The sequence below is a fragment of the Bombina bombina genome, chromosome 5 (assembly GCF_027579735.1).
Source record: "Bombina bombina isolate aBomBom1 chromosome 5, aBomBom1.pri, whole genome shotgun sequence".
Classification (NCBI taxonomy): domain Eukaryota; kingdom Metazoa; phylum Chordata; class Amphibia; order Anura; family Bombinatoridae; genus Bombina; species Bombina bombina.
Window position 1 is genome coordinate 94860738 of NC_069503.1, and position 21458 is coordinate 94882195.

General features: G+C 38.2%; 1 protein-coding gene across 1 annotated transcript in view; it reads left to right on the forward strand.

Moving 5' to 3' along the window:
* LOC128661351 (zinc finger protein 585A) overlaps positions 1 to 21458 on the forward strand; it is a 1234370-nt gene that overhangs the window by 499595 nt on the left and 713317 nt on the right. The gene's annotated exons all lie outside the window — the stretch shown is intronic.

Consider the following 21458-nt stretch of genomic DNA (forward strand, 5'->3'; position numbering starts at 1 on the left):
AAAATGTTTAGAAACAAAATAACAATTGTAAACCAAACAACATTTTAATACATATAAACACATCTTAAAAAAATTAAATGTTTAGAAACAAAATAAAAATTGTAAACCAAATTAAATTTTAATACATAAAAACACATCTGAAACAAATAAAAAAATGTTTAGAAACAATAACTATTGTAAACCAAAGTATAAATGTTAATACATACACATCTGAAACAAAGAAAATGTTTAGAAACAAAATAACAATTGTAAAACAAAGTAAATTTTAATACATATCAACACATCTGAAACAAAGAAAATGTATATGAAACAAATATCATTTGTAATAACTATAAACATCGATATTTACAAACCTTCATAAAATACATTAATCTACATATACATTATATTTTTCTCTATTTTTCGGGGATACATATCTGGATCAATGCGCTAATGATTGACATAACGATTAATCACGTCATCGTCAAACATGTCGCGTCCTGAACCTTTTGGTGCTGGAGAATTGGTGATATTAGTTTATGCCATGGATAAATATTTCCCTAAACGGATTGGTGGTGTGAGGGGAGTGAGACAGGAATGCCGAGACAAAATTATATACGAGATGCTGAGAAGAATGCATCGTATTTCAAAAATTAAAAGAACAAGACGACAGTGTCTTAGAAAATATAGTGATTTGAAGAGAAGAGAACCGAAGTACTATAAATCGATTCGAAGATTGATAAGGACATGTAAGTTTCAAAATTATATATGAAATAATTTTTAATAATATAAAAAAAGGGTTTATTTTTGAACTGCGTCATCATTGACGAATCCAGGAAAATAATATTTCCTGACTGTTACTTTGACTATATTAGTATATACAATTGCAAAAAGTTACAAAAGTTAGCATGCAGAACTGAGTTAGTAGATTAAAATTTAACTATATAACTATATACACTTAAAAGGTTAGAAAACTTAGCATACAAAAATGAGTTAGTAGAGTAAAATATAACTATATTAGTATATAACATTGAAACATGCAGAACTGAGTTAGTAGAATAAAATATAAATATATTACTATATAACATTGAAACATGTTAGAAAAGTAAGCATGCAGCATAATTATTTCAATTTTTTTTATTAAATTTTTTTCTTATATATATGTTTATAGATATGAGAAGTAGGAGAATGAAGTGTGCACACCCACCACGCTACTTAAGGTCAATGTTGGTGCAAACACCCAGAAGTGAAGCTCTTTCTCCACCTTTGCCAATAACACTATTGGATATTGAATTATCTCCAAATCCATATGCAATTTGTCATAAAGAGACACAGACAGGTAATGACTTATTATTTAAATTTTAAATCATATATTTTAGGTTTTGGCTTAAAAAGTTTTAGCATGCAATATTAATCAAGTTGCTAATTTACTTCTATTATCATTTTTTTCCTCATTTACTTTCTATTTTTATTTGAAAAAGAGGGCATCTAAGCTAAGGAGCCAGCCAATTTTTGGTTGAGCACCATGGACAGCACTCTTTGATTGGTTCTGTCCAATTATCAAGTACAACACAGTTGGTTCACCAAAAATGGGCTGGCATCTAAACTTAGATTCTTGCTTTTCAAATAAAGATACAAAAAGAATGAAGTAAAATATAAAGTTTATTTAAATTGCATGCACTATCTGAATCATGAAACTTAGAAATTGGTTTCTATGTCACTTGTAATGATTATTATTATTATTGTTTTAAATAATATATACAAGGTTTTTGATTTAATAGTTTTCTATCTTTGTAATTTCGTTCATAGATATTACCATGGAAGAAATGGAAACTAGTATGGAAATGGAAGAATTTCAAAATCCAGATAGTGTGACAATATTTGAAGCATTAACTTCAGATGATACTCAACCAAGGATAGAAGTTTTACCAACAATGATGGTAGATAAAGGTATGTTTCATACTCAGTAATCTTAAATCTAAGAAAATACAAGTTTTAACTAATACATATATTGTATATTTCAAATAGGAGTTGGCTCAGATGAAAGCTTTAAAGGAGTGGACATAAGTGTAGAAGCTAATATAGTAGATAACGTAGATAACAGCACATCAGGAGGTAATATTTGTGATGAAAAACCCTATCATACATTGAATATGTATATGACAATTGAATTAAATTTTGCTTTTCATTTATTTTTCTACAGATTTATCTTCAACATCAACTATTGAGACTGCAGACAAAAGTACTCAGAGTTGTCTAGAAGATCATGTCAAACAAAAAATTTCTAAAATTAGGGCAACTTTGGCAATGTTAATGGAGCAAGTAGATTTTTTATACCGTAAATATGTAATTTGATTTCATTTTTTGTTTTGTCATGATTAATAACTGAGAAAAAGTTTTGTGTTGAAGAATCAAAAGTGAGTGTGAATTTATGTAAATAAACTTTTTTTTTGGCCATAAAAAAATTTGTCTTTATTAAATAATAACATTTTAAACTTAAAGGGACACTGTATCCAAATTTTATCTTTTGTGATTCAGATCGAGCATGCAATTTTAAGCAACTTTCAAATGTACTCCTATGATCAAATTTGCATGCTCTATCTGAATCACAAAAGAAAAAATTTGAGTACAGTGTCCCTTAAAAATACACAAACAATAACTTTGTACACAATATACAGAGTAAAAAAATTAACAGTGACTAACATTTTAAACTTAAAGGGACACTGTATCCAAATTTTATCTTTTGTGATTCAGATCGAGCATGCAATTTTAAGCAACTTTCAAATGTACTCCTATGATCAAATTTGCATGCTCTATCTGAATCACAAAAGAAAAAATTTGAGTACAGTGTCCCTTAAAAATACACAAACAATAACTTTGTACACAATATACAGAGTAAAAAAATTAACAGTGACTAACATTTTAAACTTAAAGGGACACTGTATCCAAATTTTATCTTTTGTGATTCAGATCGAGCATGCAATTTTAAGCAACTTTCAAATGTACTCCTATGATCAAATTTGCATGCTCTATCTGAATCACAAAAGAAAAAATTTGAGTACAGTGTCCCTTAAAAATACACAAACAATAACTTTGTACACAATATACAGAGTAAAAAAATTAACAGTGACTAACATTTTAAACTTAAAGGGACACTGTATCCAAATTTTATCTTTTGTGATTCAGATCGAGCATGCAATTTTAAGCAACTTTCAAATGTACTCCTATGATCAAATTTGCATGCTCTATCTGAATCACAAAAGAAAAAATTTGAGTACAGTGTCCCTTAAAAATACACAAACAATAACTTTGTACACAATATACAGAGTAAAAAAATTAACAGTGACTAACATTTTAAACTTAAAGGGACACTGTATCCAAATTTTATCTTTTGTGATTCAGATCGAGCATGCAATTTTAAGCAACTTTCAAATGTACTCCTATGATCAAATTTGCATGCTCTATCTGAATCACAAAAGAAAAAATTTGAGTACAGTGTCCCTTAAAAATACACAAACAATAACTTTGTACACAATATACAGAGTAAAAAAATTAACAGTGACTAACATTTTAAACTTAAAGGGACACTGTATCCAAATTTTATCTTTTGTGATTCAGATCGAGCATGCAATTTTAAGCAACTTTCAAATGTACTCCTATGATCAAATTTGCATGCTCTATCTGAATCACAAAAGAAAAAATTTGAGTACAGTGTCCCTTAAAAATACACAAACAATAACTTTGTACACAATATACAGAGTAAAAAAATTAACAGTGACTAACATTTTAAACTTAAAGGGACACTGTATCCAAATTTTATCTTTTGTGATTCAGATAGAGCATGCAATTTTAAGCAACTTTCAAATGTACTCCTATGATCAAATTTGCATGCTCTATCTGAATCACAAAAGAAAAAATTTGAGTACAGTGTCCCTTAAAAATACACAAACAATAACTTTGTACACAATATACAGAGTAAAAAAATTAACAGTGACTAGATAATAAAAAATGTTCACTCCAGACGTTGCCTCTTTGGGTCTGTTGTCGCCTCCCTTTCACTGACAATAGCCAACAGAGATTGTAATGTCCTTTCGCTGATGCTCAAAGCTCTGTTAATTTGATGGTTTTTCTCTTCATCCATCTGCCTCTGCCACTGGAACATCTCTCTTTGCAGCTGTAATTTCTGCATCTCTATCTCATTCCTTTGCCTTTCGATTTCCACATTTTTTTCTGACAGAGCAGCCCAGCGTTCAATATTAGTGTTAATAATATTCAGCATTTCTCTGTGGTCCTCTCTGTATTGCCTTGCCAGTGTCAACATTTCCCTCAATGCAACATCGCCAAATTGTCCTTCTGCCGGTGTATTGTCAATATTTACACCACCTGTTTGCAGTTCAATTGGTGGTGCCTGTGTTTCAACAGGTTCCTCAATGTTTTCTGGTGTGTGAATTTCATCCGGTTGCGCATCTCCCAAATCTTCAAGAATATCCGGAGTCTCACTTCCATCATGCCCTCCTGGTGGTTCATCTTGAATGGGATTTTCCACTATCGGCATGAGATTGATAGTGATCTCCCTTGATGAGTTTTCTTCTTCTAGATCAAGACATAACAAATTGTTAGTAAATAAAAATAAAATGTTATAAAAACACTTGCAGAAATAGAATAGAAGGAGAGAGCAGATACAACCGTCATACACCAATTTAAGTTATATTATATATATATATACATATGTGATACATACCATCAAATAATGGAGATGAATGTCCAGTCAATCTCTGGAAAAGACGTCCCAAATCACCTATAAAAAAATAAATAACATAAAAATAAATAAATAAAATGCTTTTTTGTCAATGTAACGATATATTCGAAATTATTAATGGAAATGTATTTTGCAATTAACTGGACACTGAAGCAAAAATAATCTTTTTGAGAATAAGATATATTGCATGGAATTTCTATCAGCTTTCTTATGTAATACTATGATCAATTCTCAAAAAGAAAATAATGATAAATTTTAAAAAAATTTGAAAGTTGATTAAAATAGCATGCATGCTCTACAAGAATCCTCATTTAAAAAAATATGTACAAGATCTCGAAATAGAATATGTCAATAATGACATTTGACATTTAAAAAAAAAATTACAAAAAAAAAATTGAGAGATAAAAGAGATAAAACACACAACATTGAAATTATTCATTTGTAAAGTACTTACCAGTTGCTCTACCAACACCAGTTTGTGGAGTGCTGGTCCTTAGATCCGGAAGTGTGTCCGCCGAGGAAGTTGTGTGTGTAACATTAGATGATGAGCGTATAAATTGTCCATGTGTAAAACTGTCCGAAGGTCTTGAAACAGCTGCACCGGGTGGTCTCGAAACCGCAGAAGAAGAAGTAGAACAAGTGGGCACCTCGTTACTCCTCACAGGCTCTGCTGTTGTTGGCATTGCTTAAAAAAAAAATAATTAAAAAAAAAATTAGGTTTATTTTTATTTATATTTGAAACTGAAAGTTAAAACTGTTAATAATAATAATTACAGCAGTGAATGCAGGCTCAATCATTAAAGGGACATGCCAACCACCTTTTTTTATGATTTGGAAAGAGAATGCAGTTATAAACATCTTTATAATTTACTTATATTATCTAATTTGTTTTATTCTATAGATATTCTTTGTTGAAAAGCATTTGATTGATGCACAAAGAAGCCTCGTGTGATTGGCTCAACATGTGTATTTATTTTTCTTCAACTAAGAATATCTAGAAAATTGAAGTAATATGTTGTTTAAATTTCAATTCTCTATCCGAATCATTAATAAAAGATTTTGGGTTTAGTGGCCCTTTAAAGGGACATGAAAAAAAATAATTACCTTTACAAATTGCATAAGAAAATGCATTTTTAAAAATATTTAAATGTATTATGTTTTTGCATTCATTGGATTTTTATACTTTGAGGAAAAGCAAATCTATACAGGCACAGTAAATGATCATTGGTTGATGCACATAGATGGTTCATGTGACTGCGTCAACTATGTGCATAGCTATATCTGAAAAATGTATGTTTATAAAGCGGAGAACAATTTTGAAAGATGCTAACAATAATATTCTATAGTGAAATAACGCAACATGGAAGTCAATAGATCAGAAATTTAAGAAGGCATGTGATCTGGGGTTAGTCTCATGATTAATGTCGGACATACAATATTATTTTAATAGTTTCAAATTACATTATTTCTATTGTCATTATCTCTTTAAGGTTTCTATGCAATACTGGTTTGAAAATAAACACATGGGTGTTATCTTTAGGGATCACTATAGTAATAATCAACAAATCTTTAGTTCCGTTAGACCATTAAAAAAAAGGCAGTATAACAATACTATTATTGTACAATCCCTTATACATATATGAGACATAAATGATTACAGTATTTGGGGCCTAAATGGCTTGTACAATCCCTTATACATATATGCGAGATAAATTATTACAGTATTTCGGGCCTAAATGGCTTGTACAATCCCTTATACATATATGCGAGATAAATTATTACAGTATTTGGGGCCTAAATGGCTTGTACAATCCCTTATACATATATGCGACATAAATGATTACAGTATTTGGGGCCTAGATGGCATATAGGATACTGAAGCGTAAGAAGTCAGATAATGTTATTTTAAAGAAATATATATTGGAGACAATAACCTATCATAACTTTAAAAAGAACATTTACGTCAACTATGTTGTACATTTACCTCTTAAATCACTGTCACAATCATCCGTTATGCCAGTGATGATCTCCGGTCCCAGACGCTGAACAAGCTTCTGCTCATAGTCATTGAGGTCTGCCACATATGCTGGTCCACCTCCGGTAGCACGTGCCGAATTTTTCTCTCTGGCCAATTTAGCTTTGGCGAAGCGTTTAATGTCGTTGTAACGCTTCTTCAGCTGATCGACATCCTTTTTTCCTGGACCCTGGGCACTAACAGCGTCGCTGATCCTTTGCCAGATCTGCTTCCTTCTAGAAAAATTTGTCTGTTTGACACGACATCCAAACAAATAATCATAAGAGTCAATAATCATATCAATCAAAACGACGTTTTGCTGATGAGAAAAGTGAGGATTCTTGGATTTTGAAGCGGTTTCAGATCCAGATGAAGCCATATCGAAATAGTAAATAAAGATCTCAAAAACGAGCGCTCTGTAATTACTCTCCAAAAATTTTGGAACAATAATAAAGTTGTTTAGAAAACTTGTCCATTTATAGGAGCAAAATTCTATTCCCGCTTCTACTATGACGTTCATGACACCTTACATGTCACGTGTTAACAATTGGCCAGACAATTGAACTGAAAGTTAAGTACATCAGCTTATTCGCGGCGAGCGAGGCGTCAAATTTATCAATATTCCGCCACTGCTCGCGGCGGGCTAGAGGTGTCTATTTGTTGTGGGATTATTAGTACATAGCTACAGCGGACACCATTTCGCCCGCGGCGAGTAACGGCGAGTTTAGCCGCGACTAAAATGACGGATGAATTGACGGCTTAGTACATGGAGCCCTTAGTCTTAGAAATTTCTCTGACTCAGTGATTAATACTATGTTGCAGGCTCATAAATCTGTGCCTAGTAAGATTTTTTTATCGAGTTTGACAGATTTACATCTCTTGATGCTCTTCTCATAAATTCTCTTGGCATTCTTTTAGAAATCCTAGGATTTTATAGTTTCTTCAGGATGGTTTAGATAAGGGTTTTTGTCTGCAAGTTCCTTGCAAGGACAAATCTCTGCTTTTTCTGTGCTGTTTTCACAGAAAAATTTGCTAATCTTTCTGTTATTCATTGTTTTGTTCAGGCTTTGGTTCGTATCAAGTCTGTCATTTAAGCCAATTTCTCCTCCTTGGAGTCTTATTTTGGTTTTGAGGGATTTACAGGCTCTTCAAGTTTGAGCATGTGCTTTCTTTGGACATTAAAATTACTTTCATGGAAAGTATTGTTCCTTTTAGACATCTCTTCAGCTAGAACAGTTTTTGAATTATCTGCTCTTTCTTGTGAGTCTCCTTTTTCTGATTTTTCATCAGGATAAGGAGGTTTTGCTGTTTTCTTTTCAATTTTTACCTAAGTTGTGAATTTTCAACAACATTAGTAGAGGAATTATTGACCCTTCCTTGTGTCCTAATACTAAGAATTCTTTGGAGAGATTCTTACATTCTTTGGATGAGGTAAGAGTTTTGAAATTATGTTGAAGCTACTCAGATTTCAGAAAGACTTCTAGTCTATTTGTTATTTTTTCTGGTTTTAGGAAAGGTCAGAAGGCTTCTGCCATTTCTTTGGCATCTTGGTTAAAGCTTTTTGATTCATCTTGCTTATTTGGAGTTAATCCCCGCCTCAGAGGATTACGGCTCATTCTACTAGGTTAGTTTCTACTTCCTGGACTTTTAAAAATTAAGCTTCTGTTGATCAGATTTGCAAAGCAACGACTTGGTCTTCTTTGCATACTTTTACTAAATTCTACCATTTTGATGTTTTCTCTTCTTCTGAAGCAGTTTTTGGTAGAATAGTACTTCAGGCAGCTGTTTCAGTTTGATTCTTCTGCCTATAACTTCAGTTTTTTTCATTATAAAAATTGAAACTTTTGATTTGGGTAGTGGATTAATTTTTCAGCGGAATTGTCTGTCTTTATTTTATCCCTGCCTCTCTAGTGACTCTTGCGTGGAAGTTCCACATCTTGGGTATCTACTATCCCATACGTCACTAGCTCATGGACTCTTGCTAATTACATGAAAGAAAACATAATTTATGTAAGAACTTACCTGATAAATTCATTTCTTTCATATTAGCAAGAGTCCATGAGGCCCAGCCTTTTTGTGTTGATTATGATTTTTTTGTATAAAGCACAATTATTCCAATTCCTTATTTTTTTGATGCTTTCGCTCCTTTCTTATCACCCCACTTCTTGGCTATTCGTTAAACTGAATTGTGGGTTTGGTGGGGGGCGTATTTATAGGCATTTTGAGGTTTGGGAAACTTTGCCCCTCCTGGTAGGAATGTATATCCCATACGTCACTAGCTCATGGACTCTTGCCAATATGAAAGAAATGAATTTATCAGGTAAGTTCTTACATAAATTATGTTTTTCCTACCTTAATTCCGATTGGCTGATAGGATTGTATCAGCCAATCGGAATTTGAGGGACGCCATCTTGGATGACATCATTTAAAGGAACCGTCATTCGTCGGGAAGTTGTCGGCCAGGATGGAAGCTGCGCGTCGGATGTCTTGAAGATGGACCCGCTCCGGAAGGATGAAGATAGAAGATGCCGCCTGGATGAAAACTTCTGCCGGATGGAGGACCTCTTCTGCCCCGCTTGGATGAAGACTTTGGCTGGATGGAGGACCACATCGCCAGATTGGATGAAGAGTTAGGCCTGGCTAGGTGAAAGAAACAAATGCCAGCGAGCCTCAAGGTAATGCATAAAAAGTTCTTTAATAGATGGAGAAAAGTAAAAAAGTATAAAGCTTAAATCCCAAGCATAACTAGTAAATACAGGGCCTACGCGTTTCGGCAGCCCCCTGCCTTATTCATGGACATAAAGTGTAAGGTAATCTCACCCCTTAAATACACCTGTGTCCCCAGGTGTTAATACCACATGATGCATACAATTAAAGGGATATTTAACACATTGTTATCAAATAGCGCATACACTCATAGAATTAGTATGGCAGACTCTAATACCTATGAGATTTAAAATTTGAATCAGATTTAAATATTTTATTATTTAAACCGCTAAACCGACAAGTTATCTCCCTCCATTAGTGTGACCTTCAATACTTATTATAAAACCTAGAGAGCCAACACTAAGCTAAATATGTATGAGGAAACGGCATTAAGGTCTAACATTTACATACAAAAAATGAGAGTGGGAATTTGAATAACCGGCCGTATGGAAGATTCCACTAAGTTTAAATAAGACCTAATGGCAACCTAATCCTATGAAGACAAGGAAGGACTGGTATATAGAGCAGATATTGTTAGCAAGGATTTATTAATATCCAGACGACTGAGAGATAACAGCATGAAGAGTATAAATGGCAGAACGCCAGATAGTAGCTAATAGTTGCTATGTAATATAATATTATTCAGTTCCCATTCACTGGGGCTTGGAGGCAATTCCCAATGTTAGTGATTTACCCATTCAATAACAATGCGCTAGTTTCCTAGTATATATATAAGTGGAAATCCAAGTAATGGATGTTCAAACCTTATCTCAAGGTGACCTACCACAGTATGTACTAGGAAGAAGAATGCAATCAGTGGCTAGGTGAAGACTGCTCAAGGTAGGGTGATCTTCAGGGGGTTAGTGTTAGGTTTTTTTAAGGGGGGTTTGGGTGGGTTTTAGAGTAGGGGTATGTGGGAGGTGGGTTGTAATGTTGGGGGGGTATTGTATTTTTTTTTACAGGTAAAAGAGCTGATTACTTTGGGGCAATGCCCCGCAAAAAGCCCTTTTAAGGGCTGGTAAAAGAGCTGATTACCAGGGGATTAGATTAGGTGTAATTAGTTTAATAAAATTGTAATTTCTTTTTTAATTTCTGTAATTTAGTGTTCCCCCCCCCCCCCCGTAATTTAGTTTATTTAATTTAATTGTATTTAATTGTATGTAGTTTAGTTAATTAATTTAATTATATTGTAGTGTTAGGTGTAATTGTAACTTAGGTTAGGATTTATTTTAGAGGTAATTTTGTATTTCTTTTAGCTAGGTAGTTATTAAATAGTTAATAACTATTTAATAACTATTGTACCTTGTTAAAATAAATACAAACTTGCCTGTAAAATAAAAATAAATCCTAAAATAGCTATAATGTAACTATTAGTTATATTGTAGCTATATTAGGGTTTATTTTATAGGTAAGTATTTAGTTTTAAATAGGATTAATTTATTTAATTATAGTAAATTTATTTAGATTTATTAAAAATAGATTTAAGTTAGGGGGGTTAGGGTTAGACTTAGGTTTAGGGGTTAATACATTTAATATAGTAGCGGCAACGTTGGGGGTGGCAGATTAGGGGTTAATAATTGTAGGTAAGTGGCGGCGATGTTACGGACGGCAGATTAGGGGTTAATAAAATTTATTATAGTGTTTGCGAGGCGGGAGTGCGGCGGTTTAGGGGTTAATACATTTATTATGTCCGGTCGGCAGATTAGGGGTTAAAAATGTTTATTATAGTGTTTGCGATGTGGGGGGCCTCCGTTTAGGGGTTCATAGGTAGTTTATGGGTGTTAGTGTACTTTGGAGCACTTTAGTTAAGAGCTTTATGTTCCGGCGTTAGCCCATAAAGCTCTTAACTAGTGATGTCACGAATAGTTCGCCGGCGAAGATAGCTTGTTCACGTTCACCGCGGCAGGCGAACATATGCGATGTTCGATCCGCCCCTATTCGTCATCATTGAGTAATACTTTGACCCTGTACCTCACAGTCAGCAGACACATTCCAGCCAATCAGCAGCAGACCCTCCCTCCCAGACCCTCCTACCTCCTGGACAGCATCCATTTTAGATTCATTTGGAAGCTGCATTCTTAGAGAGAGGAGGGACAGTGTAGCTGCTGCTGATTGAATAGGGAAATCGATAGCTAGGCTAGTGTATTCAGTGTCCACTACAGTCCTGAAGGACAAATCTGATCTCTGCTGTAAGGACAGCACCCCAAAAAGCCCTTTTTAGGGCTAGAACATCAGTCTGCTTTTTTTTTTTTTTTTCCTGTGTAATCTAATTACAGTTGCCTGCCTGCCAGCGTGTGTGTCAGGCTCACAGCGTATACTGTGCCCACTTGCCCAGTGCCACCACTCATATCTGGTGTAACAGTAGTGTAGATTTAAAAAAAACAACACTTTTTTGACTGTGTTACATAATAGCAGTCAGTTTCCTTCACACGTGTACGTTTCAGTGCCTGCCTGCCAGGGCACAGTGTCACCCCAGTGCAACTCATATCTGGTGTAACAGTAGTGTAGATTTAAAAAAAAAAACCTTTTTAGACTGTGTTAAATAATAGCAGTCAGTTTCCTTCAGACGTGTGCGTTTCAGTGCCTGCCTGCCAGGGCACAGTGTCACCCCAGTGCCACTCATATCTGGTGTAACAGTAATGTAGATTTAAAAAAACAAAACTTTTTTGACTGTGTTAAATAATAGCAGTCAGTTTCCTTCACACGTGTGTGTTTCAGTGCCTGCCTGCCAGGGCACAGTGTCACCCCAGTGTAATTCATATCTGGTGTAACAGTAGTGTACATTTAAAAAAAATATATACAATTTTGACTGTAATAGATTGAATAGCAGTTAGTTGTCTGCAAGCGTGTGTGTCAGGCCTACAGCGTCTACTCTGCCAACTTCTGCCAGTGCACAGTGCCACTCATATCTGTTGTCACAGTAGCTTGCACGCATAGTACCACTAATCGAAAAAACAAATGACAGGTAGAGGCAGGCCACCCCGCAGGGGCCGCCGTGTTCGTGGTACTGTGATTCCCTTTGGCCCTAGAATAATGCCCAGTGTTCAGAGGCCACGTACCCCGAACTCGAACATTTCTGAGGACATAGTTGACTGGCTAACACAGGACACCCAATCTTCTACAGCTTCCGCTCGGAACCTTGACGCACCATCCTCCTCCAGCTTAGCTTCGGGCACCTCTCAAGTTACCACTCGCCCGCCTGCCGCCACCACCAACAATAGCACCACAGCCGCTTCACTTGATCTGTCAGAGGAGTTATTTACACATCAGTTGGAAGAAATGAGTGATAGTGATGCGCAACCATTATTGCCAGAGGATGTAGATAACAGGGATATGTCTCAGTCAGGCAGCATTACACACATGGACGTACGATGTGATGATGATGATGTACCCGCTGCTGCTTCCTTTGTTGACTTGTCAGATACAAGTGAAGCGGTTGATGATGACGATGCGTCCGTGGATGTCACGTGGGTGCCCGCTAGAAGAAGAAGAGGGGGAAAGTTCAGATGGGGAGACAGAGAGGAGGAGGAGGAGACGAGTTGGAAGGAGGGGGAGGTCGTCACAAGGAGCTAGTGGCACAGTCAGACAGCATGCATCGGCACCCGGGGTCAGCCAGACAGCACGCCAATCAACGCATGCTGTTGCCACCACCAGAATGCCGTGTTTGTAGAGCTCAGCAGTGTGGCATTTTTTTGTGTGTCTGCCTCTGACAACAGTGATGCCATTTGCAACCTGTGCCAAAAGAAACTGAGTCGTGGAAGTCCAACACCCACCTAGGTACAACTGCTTTGCGAAGGCACATGATCGCACATCACAAACGCCTATGGGATCAACACATGAGCCATCCTCCTCCTGGTCCAGCATCTTCAGCCACGTCAACCACTGCTGTCCTCCTTGCCCCCTCTCAACCATCCGCCACTCTGTGTCTCGCCTTGAGCAGTTCCTGCTCATCTGCCCACAGTCAGGTGCCTGTCAAGGACATGTTTGAGCGTAAGAAGCCAACGTCACAAAGTCACCCCCTTGCCCGGCATCTGACAGCTGGCTTGACTGAACTCTTAGCCCGCCAGCTTTTACCATACAAGCTGGTGGAGTCTGAGGCGTTCAAAAAATTTGTAGCTTTTGGGACACCGCAGTGGAAGGTACCCGGCCGAAATTTCTTTGCACAAAAGGCAATCCCCAACCTGTACTTGATTGTGCAAAAGGAAGTAATGGCATGTCTGGCACACAGTGTTGGGGCAAGGGTCCATCTGACCACTGATACCTGGTCTGCAAAGCATGGTCAGGGCAGGTATATCACCTACACTGCGCATTGGGTAAACCTGCTGACGGCTGCCAAGCATTGAATGCGTGGCTCTGCAGAGGAGTTGGTGACACCGCCATGACTTGCAGGCAGGCCTTCTGCCACCTCCTCTACTCCTCCTACTCCATCCTCTTCCATAACCTCCTCGGCTGAGTCCTCTTCTGCTGCTGCGTCTTGCTCCACATCAACGGCACCCCCCCAGCTCCCCAGGTACTATTTCACATCCCGGATACGGCAGTGTCACGCCGTCTTGGGGTTGACTTGCCTGAAAGCAGTGAGTCACACCGGACCAGCACTCTTGTCCGCCCTGAACGCACAGGTGGATCAGTGGCTGACTCCGCACCAACTGGAGTTCGGCAAAGTGGTTAGTGACAACGGAAGAAATTTGGTGGCGGCATTGAATTTGGGCAAGTTGACACATGTGCCGTGCATGGCACATGTGTGTAATCTGATCGTACAACGCTTTGTGCATAAGTACCCAGGCTTACAGGATGTCCTGAAGCAGGCCAGGAAGGTGTGTGGCCATTTCAGGCATTCCTACACGGCCATGGCGCACTTTTCAGATATCCAGCGGCGAAACAACATGCCAGTGAGGCGCTTGATTTGTGACAGCCCGACAAGTTGGAATTCAACACTCCTAATGTTCGACCACCTGATCCAACAAGAAAAAGCAGTTAACGACTATTTGTATGACCGGGGTGCTAGGACAGCCTCTGCAGAGCTGGGAATTTTTTTGCCACGTTACTGGACGCTCATGCGCAATGCCTGTAGGCTAATGCGTCCTTTTGAGGAGGTGACAAACCTAGTCAGTCGCACCAAAGGCACCATCAGCGACATCATACCATTTGTTTTCTTCCTGGAGCGTGCCCTGCAAAGAGTGCTGGATCAGGCCGTAGATGAGTGTGAAGAGGAAGAGTTGTGGTCACCATCACCACCAGAAACAGGCTTATCAGCATCGCTTGCTGGACCTGCGGCAATGCTGGAAGAGGATTGTGAGGAAGAGGAGTCAGAGGAGGAATGTGGCTTTGAGGAGGAGGAGGAAGACCAACCACAACAGGCATCCCAGGGTGCTCGTTGTCACCTATCTGGTACCCGTGGTGTTGTACGTGGCTGGGGGGAAGAAGATACCTTCAGTGAGATCACTGAGGACGAGGAACGGGACATGAGTAGCTCGGTATCCAACCTTGTGCAAATGGGGTCTTTCATGCTGTCGTGCCTGTTGAGGGACCCTCGTATAAAAAGGCTGAAGGAGAACTACCTGTACTGGGTGTCCACGCTACTAGACCCCTGGTATAAGCATAAAGTGCCCGCAAGTCGGAAAGGATGCAGCAGTTCCAAAATAAATTAAAAAGTATGCTTTACACATCGTATAAGGGTGATGTCACAGCACAACGGGAATCTAACAGGGGAAGAGGTGAAAGTAATCCTCCTCTTCCCACCACTACGCCGGCAAGGACAGGACGCTTTACAGACGTGTTGTTGATGGAAGACATGCAGAGCTTTTTAAGTCCTACGCATTGCCACAGCCCTTCGGGGTCCACCCTCAGATAATGACTCGACAGACAGGTAGCAGACTACCTCACCTTAACTGCAGATATTGACACTCTGAGGAGCGATGAACCCCTTGACTACTGGGTGTGCAGGCTTGACCTGTGGCCTGAGCTATCCCAATTTGAGATAGAACTTCTGGCCTGCCCCGCTTCAAGTGTCCTGTCAGAAAGGACCTTCAGTGCAGCAGGAGGTTTTGTCACTGAGAAGAGAAGTCGCCTAGGTCAAAAAAGTCTAGATTACACCTTTATTAAGATGAATGAGGGATGGATCCCGAAGGGACTGACAGTGGGCAATACATTAGAGTAAAAAAGGCCTGATGAGAAGAGCTGCCTTGGGCTAAAAATGGTCCACACGCTGCTGTATTTTATCTCTGAATGCCAGATGACTTGCGTGACTTATCCGCCACCAACTAGGGTTCAAGCTGCAATGTTTTAGGGCACTTTCTGCCTGGAAAACAAACATCAATTTTTCTGGCCACTGCTACAGCAGCGGCTGCAACAATACCTAATTTTTCAGGCATGTGTACATGCCTAATTTTTCTGGCCTCTGGTGCTGCACTGTGACTTCAAAAACCAAACCAAAAAAAAGGCACTTAACAGGGTTTAAACTGATAGGAATAGTACTACTTAACACACCACTCCTATCTGGTGGCACATTAGATTCCACGCACAGTGCCCCAAATTTGAAGTAGGAGGACCGACCAAGCATCTTTTTCCATCTCCCGGTTCCTAAAATCGATGCCATATACACGTCCCCTGATAGGGGACGTAACAGGGATTAAACTGATAAGAATAGAACTACTTAACACACCACTCCTATCTGGTGGCACATTAGATTGCACGCGCAGTGCCCCAAATTTGAAGTAGGAGGACCGACCAAGCATCTTTTTCCATCTCCCGGTTCCTAAAATCGATGCCATATACACGACCCCTGATAGGGGACGTAACAAGGATTAAACTGATAGGAATAGTACTACTTAACACACCTTATAATAACGCAGAGAGAGGCAACGCAGAGAGAGGAGTCTGAAGAAGAGGAGTCAGAGGAGGAAGGTGGCTTTGAGGAGGTGGAAGACCAAACACAGCAGGCGTCCCAGGGGGCTTGTTGTCACCTTTCGGGGACCCTTGGTGTTGTACGTGGCTGGGTGGAGGAAGAGACCTTCAATGACATCAGTGAGGACAAGGAACGGGACATGGCTAGCTTGGTATCCAACCTTATGCAAATGGGGAGTTTGCGGTTGTGCAAATGGACTGTTTGCGGTTGTTTGCGGTGCGTTAAAGGGACAGTCTAGGCCAAAATAAACTTTCATGATTCAGATAGAGCATGTAATTTTAAACAATTTTCCAATTTACTTTTATCACCAATTTTGCTTTGTTCTCTTGGTATTCTTAGTTGAAAGCTTAACCTAGCAGGTTCATATGATAATTTCTTAGACCTTGAAGCCCACCTCTTTCAGATTGCATTTTAACAGTTTTTCACCACTAGAGGGTGTTAGTTCACGTATTTCATATAGATAACACTGTGCTCGTGCACGAGAAGTTATCTGGGAGCAGGCACTGATTGGCTAGACTGCAAGTCTGTCAAAAGAACTGAAAAAAGGGGCAGTTTGCAGAGGCTTAGATACAAGATAATCACAGAGGTTAAAAGTATATTATTATAAATGTGTTAGTTATGCAAATCTGGGAAATGGGTAATAAAGGGATTATCTATCTTTTAAAACAATAAAAATTCTGGTGTAGACTGTCCCTTTAAACGGGGAGTTTGGTCTGTCACTGTGAAGCGGGCGTAACCCTTACACTACCTGATCGATACAACATCATACCTGATGTTTTAAAGCACGTTATTCCAAACAATTTAGGAATGTTAGGTGATGTATGCCCTTTATGGCTTAAAACCAGACTCTGCATCAACTATGTAATTTTCCATGGGAGTTTTGCCATGGATCCCCCTCCGGCATGCCACAGTCCAGGTGTTAGTCCCCTTGAAACAACTTTTCCATCACTATTGTGGCTAGAAAGAGTCCCTGTGGGTTTTAAAATTCGCCTGCCTATTGAAGTCTATGGCGGTTCGCCCATTCGCGAACAGTTGTGGAAGTTCGCGTTCGACGTTCGCGACCCCAAATTTTTAGGTTAGCGACATCACTACTCTTAACTACTGACATTTAAATGCGGTAGAAGTCTTGGAGGGAGAGGCTGTACCGCTCACTTCTTCCAAGACTTGTAATACCGGCGTTCGCAAAATCCCATTAAAAAGATATGATACGCAATTGACGTCGTTAAAAAGCAGCGTTAGGACCCCTTAACGCTGCTTTTTAAGGCTAACGCTGAACTCGTAATCTAGCCGTAACTTTTTTGCATTTTATATGTTGTTTTATTTTTCCATATTTGGTTATTTTTTAAAATTTTTTAATTGAAAAGGTGTAACAAACACAATACATGGGCTAGATGTGTCAGATATTTACATCAAATCTGACCGCCAACAAAACAAATCATAACACTATTCAAGCTTATTTTTCTAGGTAACGTCCCTAGTTCCAATTGTTGTCTACCCCAGTTAGAAGTTTTGAAATATGAGACTACCTGCAGTTGAACCTCTAATGGTAGTGAGCTAATAAACAATTTCCATTTACTAAAAAAGTGACAATCTGCTTATTATTAGCATTTTTTAAATTAAGCTGCTCAAGGATCATCTGATGTTGGACGCTTTTACAAAATTTAGAAATTTTAGGTCATTTACAACCTTTCCAGTTCTTTAATATTAAATTCCTCCCTACAAAGATCATTGAGTTGATAAATCTGACATTCGGGATAATAACTGAATATGAAGAATATCTGGGTAGAGTCAAATTTAAAGTGGATCCCCAGTATCTTCATACACCAGAAGTTGATTTTTTGTCAGAATTGGTAAATTTTTGGGCATGCCCAAAAGCAATGAACTAGGCACTTTCTAGTCCACACTTTTAACCCTTCCCTTTGTCTTGTGCCCATTTAACTATTCTAGCTGGCGTAAGATATGCCATATTTATTGCCTTGACTTGTGCTTCTCTCCAGCTAACGGAGACCACAGCCTTAATTACAAGTACAATACTATGTAATATAATTTCCCTATCTATGGAGATCTTAGCTTTAGTCCATTTAGCTATCATATTGGTAATATGCCTTTCCCCATGACATTTCAATAGCAAATTATAGATCTGAGAGATATAGTATTTACACCTTCGAATAGCCCTTAATCACTAATCCCAGTCTCCCTATATCTAGATTTATACCAGTTTCTCATTTTAGATTCCCAATCCTATGTCTGACCTGGAGATAGTCATATAAATTAGTTCTTGGAAAATTATAAAACAATCTCAATTTTTCAAAGGATCTCCCATTCAATGTCCTATCTTCACATAGCTGGCTTACAGATTTAAGTCCTTTTTCAGCTCATAGTAAAAACTAGGGGTGTCAAAAATAATCGGCACAACGATGCATCACGATGCAGCCTTTAACGATGCTGCATCGATGCAGTGAAGAGCCGAATCGATTCACAAAATGTCACGTGACCCCTCCTCCACAAGGAAAGATAGGTGCGCACACACAGGAGGATTCAAGACACAGCTCAGTCAGCAGCTGTCCCTCCTTCAACTTCCTAGGCTACATGGGCTTTCCACATGAGGACAGGGTTGCTTGTGAGTAAAAATGAGTGACACAGCACACAGGGGTCAAGGGTTGCCAAGTTCAGGGATTTGACCGGGAAGTCCGTTTTCAGTAAGAAAACTTACAGCTGTTTTCAGTAAAAAACCTGACAGTTTTAATGCGTGCACAAATGTTTTAGCTCTGCAATTATGCCTATCTGATTTCTTCCACCTTTTGTTCAGGACAGGAAGAGTGCATGGGGTTAATAGGGAACCAACTACTGTTTATTCACTTTCAGAGACATTAAAGCTAACAGGTCTCTGTCCATGCGGCATAAGAGGGGCGTCTTCTAAAGTAGAGAGAGACAACAAATTAACGGGGGAAGGAGGATAAGGAAGCCAGCAGCGTGGAATGTCTGTTTTTTTTTTTAAAGCATCTGTGCTCCCTGCCTGACATATTAGCTACAACGGACCTACACCTTCCTGCCCTGCTTATTCTATAATGTAAGAGCCAGGCTGTGAACCTTACTAAAGTTTGTGTATTCCTTGTCATTACTTTAGTCTAGGAAATCAAAGTATTTAACCCATTGCTCACCATAGAGGGCTGTCATACATTATGTAGTAGTAGATGTGCAGCCCTCCCAGGCAGTCAAGTGCTTAAATTATTGATTTCCAAGTTTAATAATTGTATGCAAACACCTTTAATTATTTAAACACTGCAATAAAACGTTAAATGGTGTATTCATCCTGAAAAGGAGGGTTAATATTTTAATTGTATCTCTCTTTTTTGGGGGTTTAATAGTAAAATTAATATATTTATCAAAATTTGTGTGTGTGTACTATATATATATATATATATATATATATATATATATATATATATATATATATATATAGTTTGTGTGTATATATATATATATATATATATTTGTGTGTGTATATATATGTATATATATATATATATATATATATATATAGTGTTTGTGTTTGTGTGTGTGTGTGTGTGTATGTGTATATATATATATATATATATATATATATATAATATGGAATAGAACAAGTTCATGAAAATCATGGGCAGTAATCGTGATGCATCGCGATGCATCGTAGAATCGAATCGTATCGAATCGTTACGATGATAATCGTAATCGAATCGAATCATGAGACAAGTGAAGATGCGCAGCTCTAGTAAAAACACGGAAGTGTCCAATCCATGTGAAAAATCAGGGTTACCTATCAGGGGTAGGAACTCTGATTTACGAAAATTTAGCTTAATCTCCATACACATTGTTTGCCATGCATGAATTATATATTTAAAAGAGTAAAGTTGAGATATAGTACTAGGGAGTTTGGCAAAGGGACAGTGTAGGGTTGCTTTCAACGCAAAGGGGGTGATCAGTCTAGATTCTAAATCATAAAAAGCAACATAATCCTTCTCCGTAATCCAATCTAATGCAAATTTACATAAGGCTGCATAATTGTAAAATGTAATATTTGGACATGGCAAGCCACCATAAGATTTTGGCAAACTTAATATAAATAATTTTTTTCTTACCCTGCCAAATAAACACCTAGATTACGAGTTTTGCGTTAGAGGCTGTGTGGTGCTAACGAGCAGTTTTCCCTCACCGCTCACTTACCTACAGCGCTGGTATTAGGAGTTTTTACAAACCCAGAGTTAAAAGACAGGAAGTGAGCATTGAGCAAAATTTTTCTAATTACTGCACTCCAATACCAGCGCTGCTTAAGTCAGCGGGGAGCTGGTGTAACGTGCTCATGCACGATTTACCCATAGGAATCAACGGGGAGAGCCGGCTGAAAAATAGTCTAACACCTGCCAAAAAGCAGCGTAAAACTCCTTAACGCAGCCCTATTGATTCCTATGGGTAAATAAACACCTAACACCCTAACATGAACCCCGAGTCTAAACACCCCTAATCTTACACTTATTAACCCCTAATCTGCCGCCCCCGACATCGCCGACACCTGCATTATATTATTTACCCCTAATCTGCTGCTCCGGACACCGCCGCCACCTATATTATACTTATGAACCCCCTAATCTGCTGCCCCAAACATCCAAACATCGCTGACACCTACCTACACTTATTAACCCCTAATCTTCCGCCTCCAACATCGCCGCCACTATAATAAACATATTAACCCCTAAACCGCCACACTCCCGCCTCGCAAACACTAGTTAAATATTATTAACCCCTAATCTGCCGGCCCTAACATCGCTGCCACCTACCTACATTTATTAACCCCTAATCTGCCGCCCCCAACGTCGCCGCCACTATATTAAAGTTATTAACCCCTAAACCTAAGTCTAACCCTAAACCTAACACCCCCTATCTTAAATATAATTTAAATAAATCTAAAAAATGTTTTTTCTATCATTACCTATATTATTCCTATTTAAAACTAAATACTTACCTGTAAAATAAACCCTATCGCCTAGATTTAGAGTTTTGTCGGTAACGACCCGCGTAGCTAACGCTGGCTTTTTTCTGGCCGCACCTTTTAAATA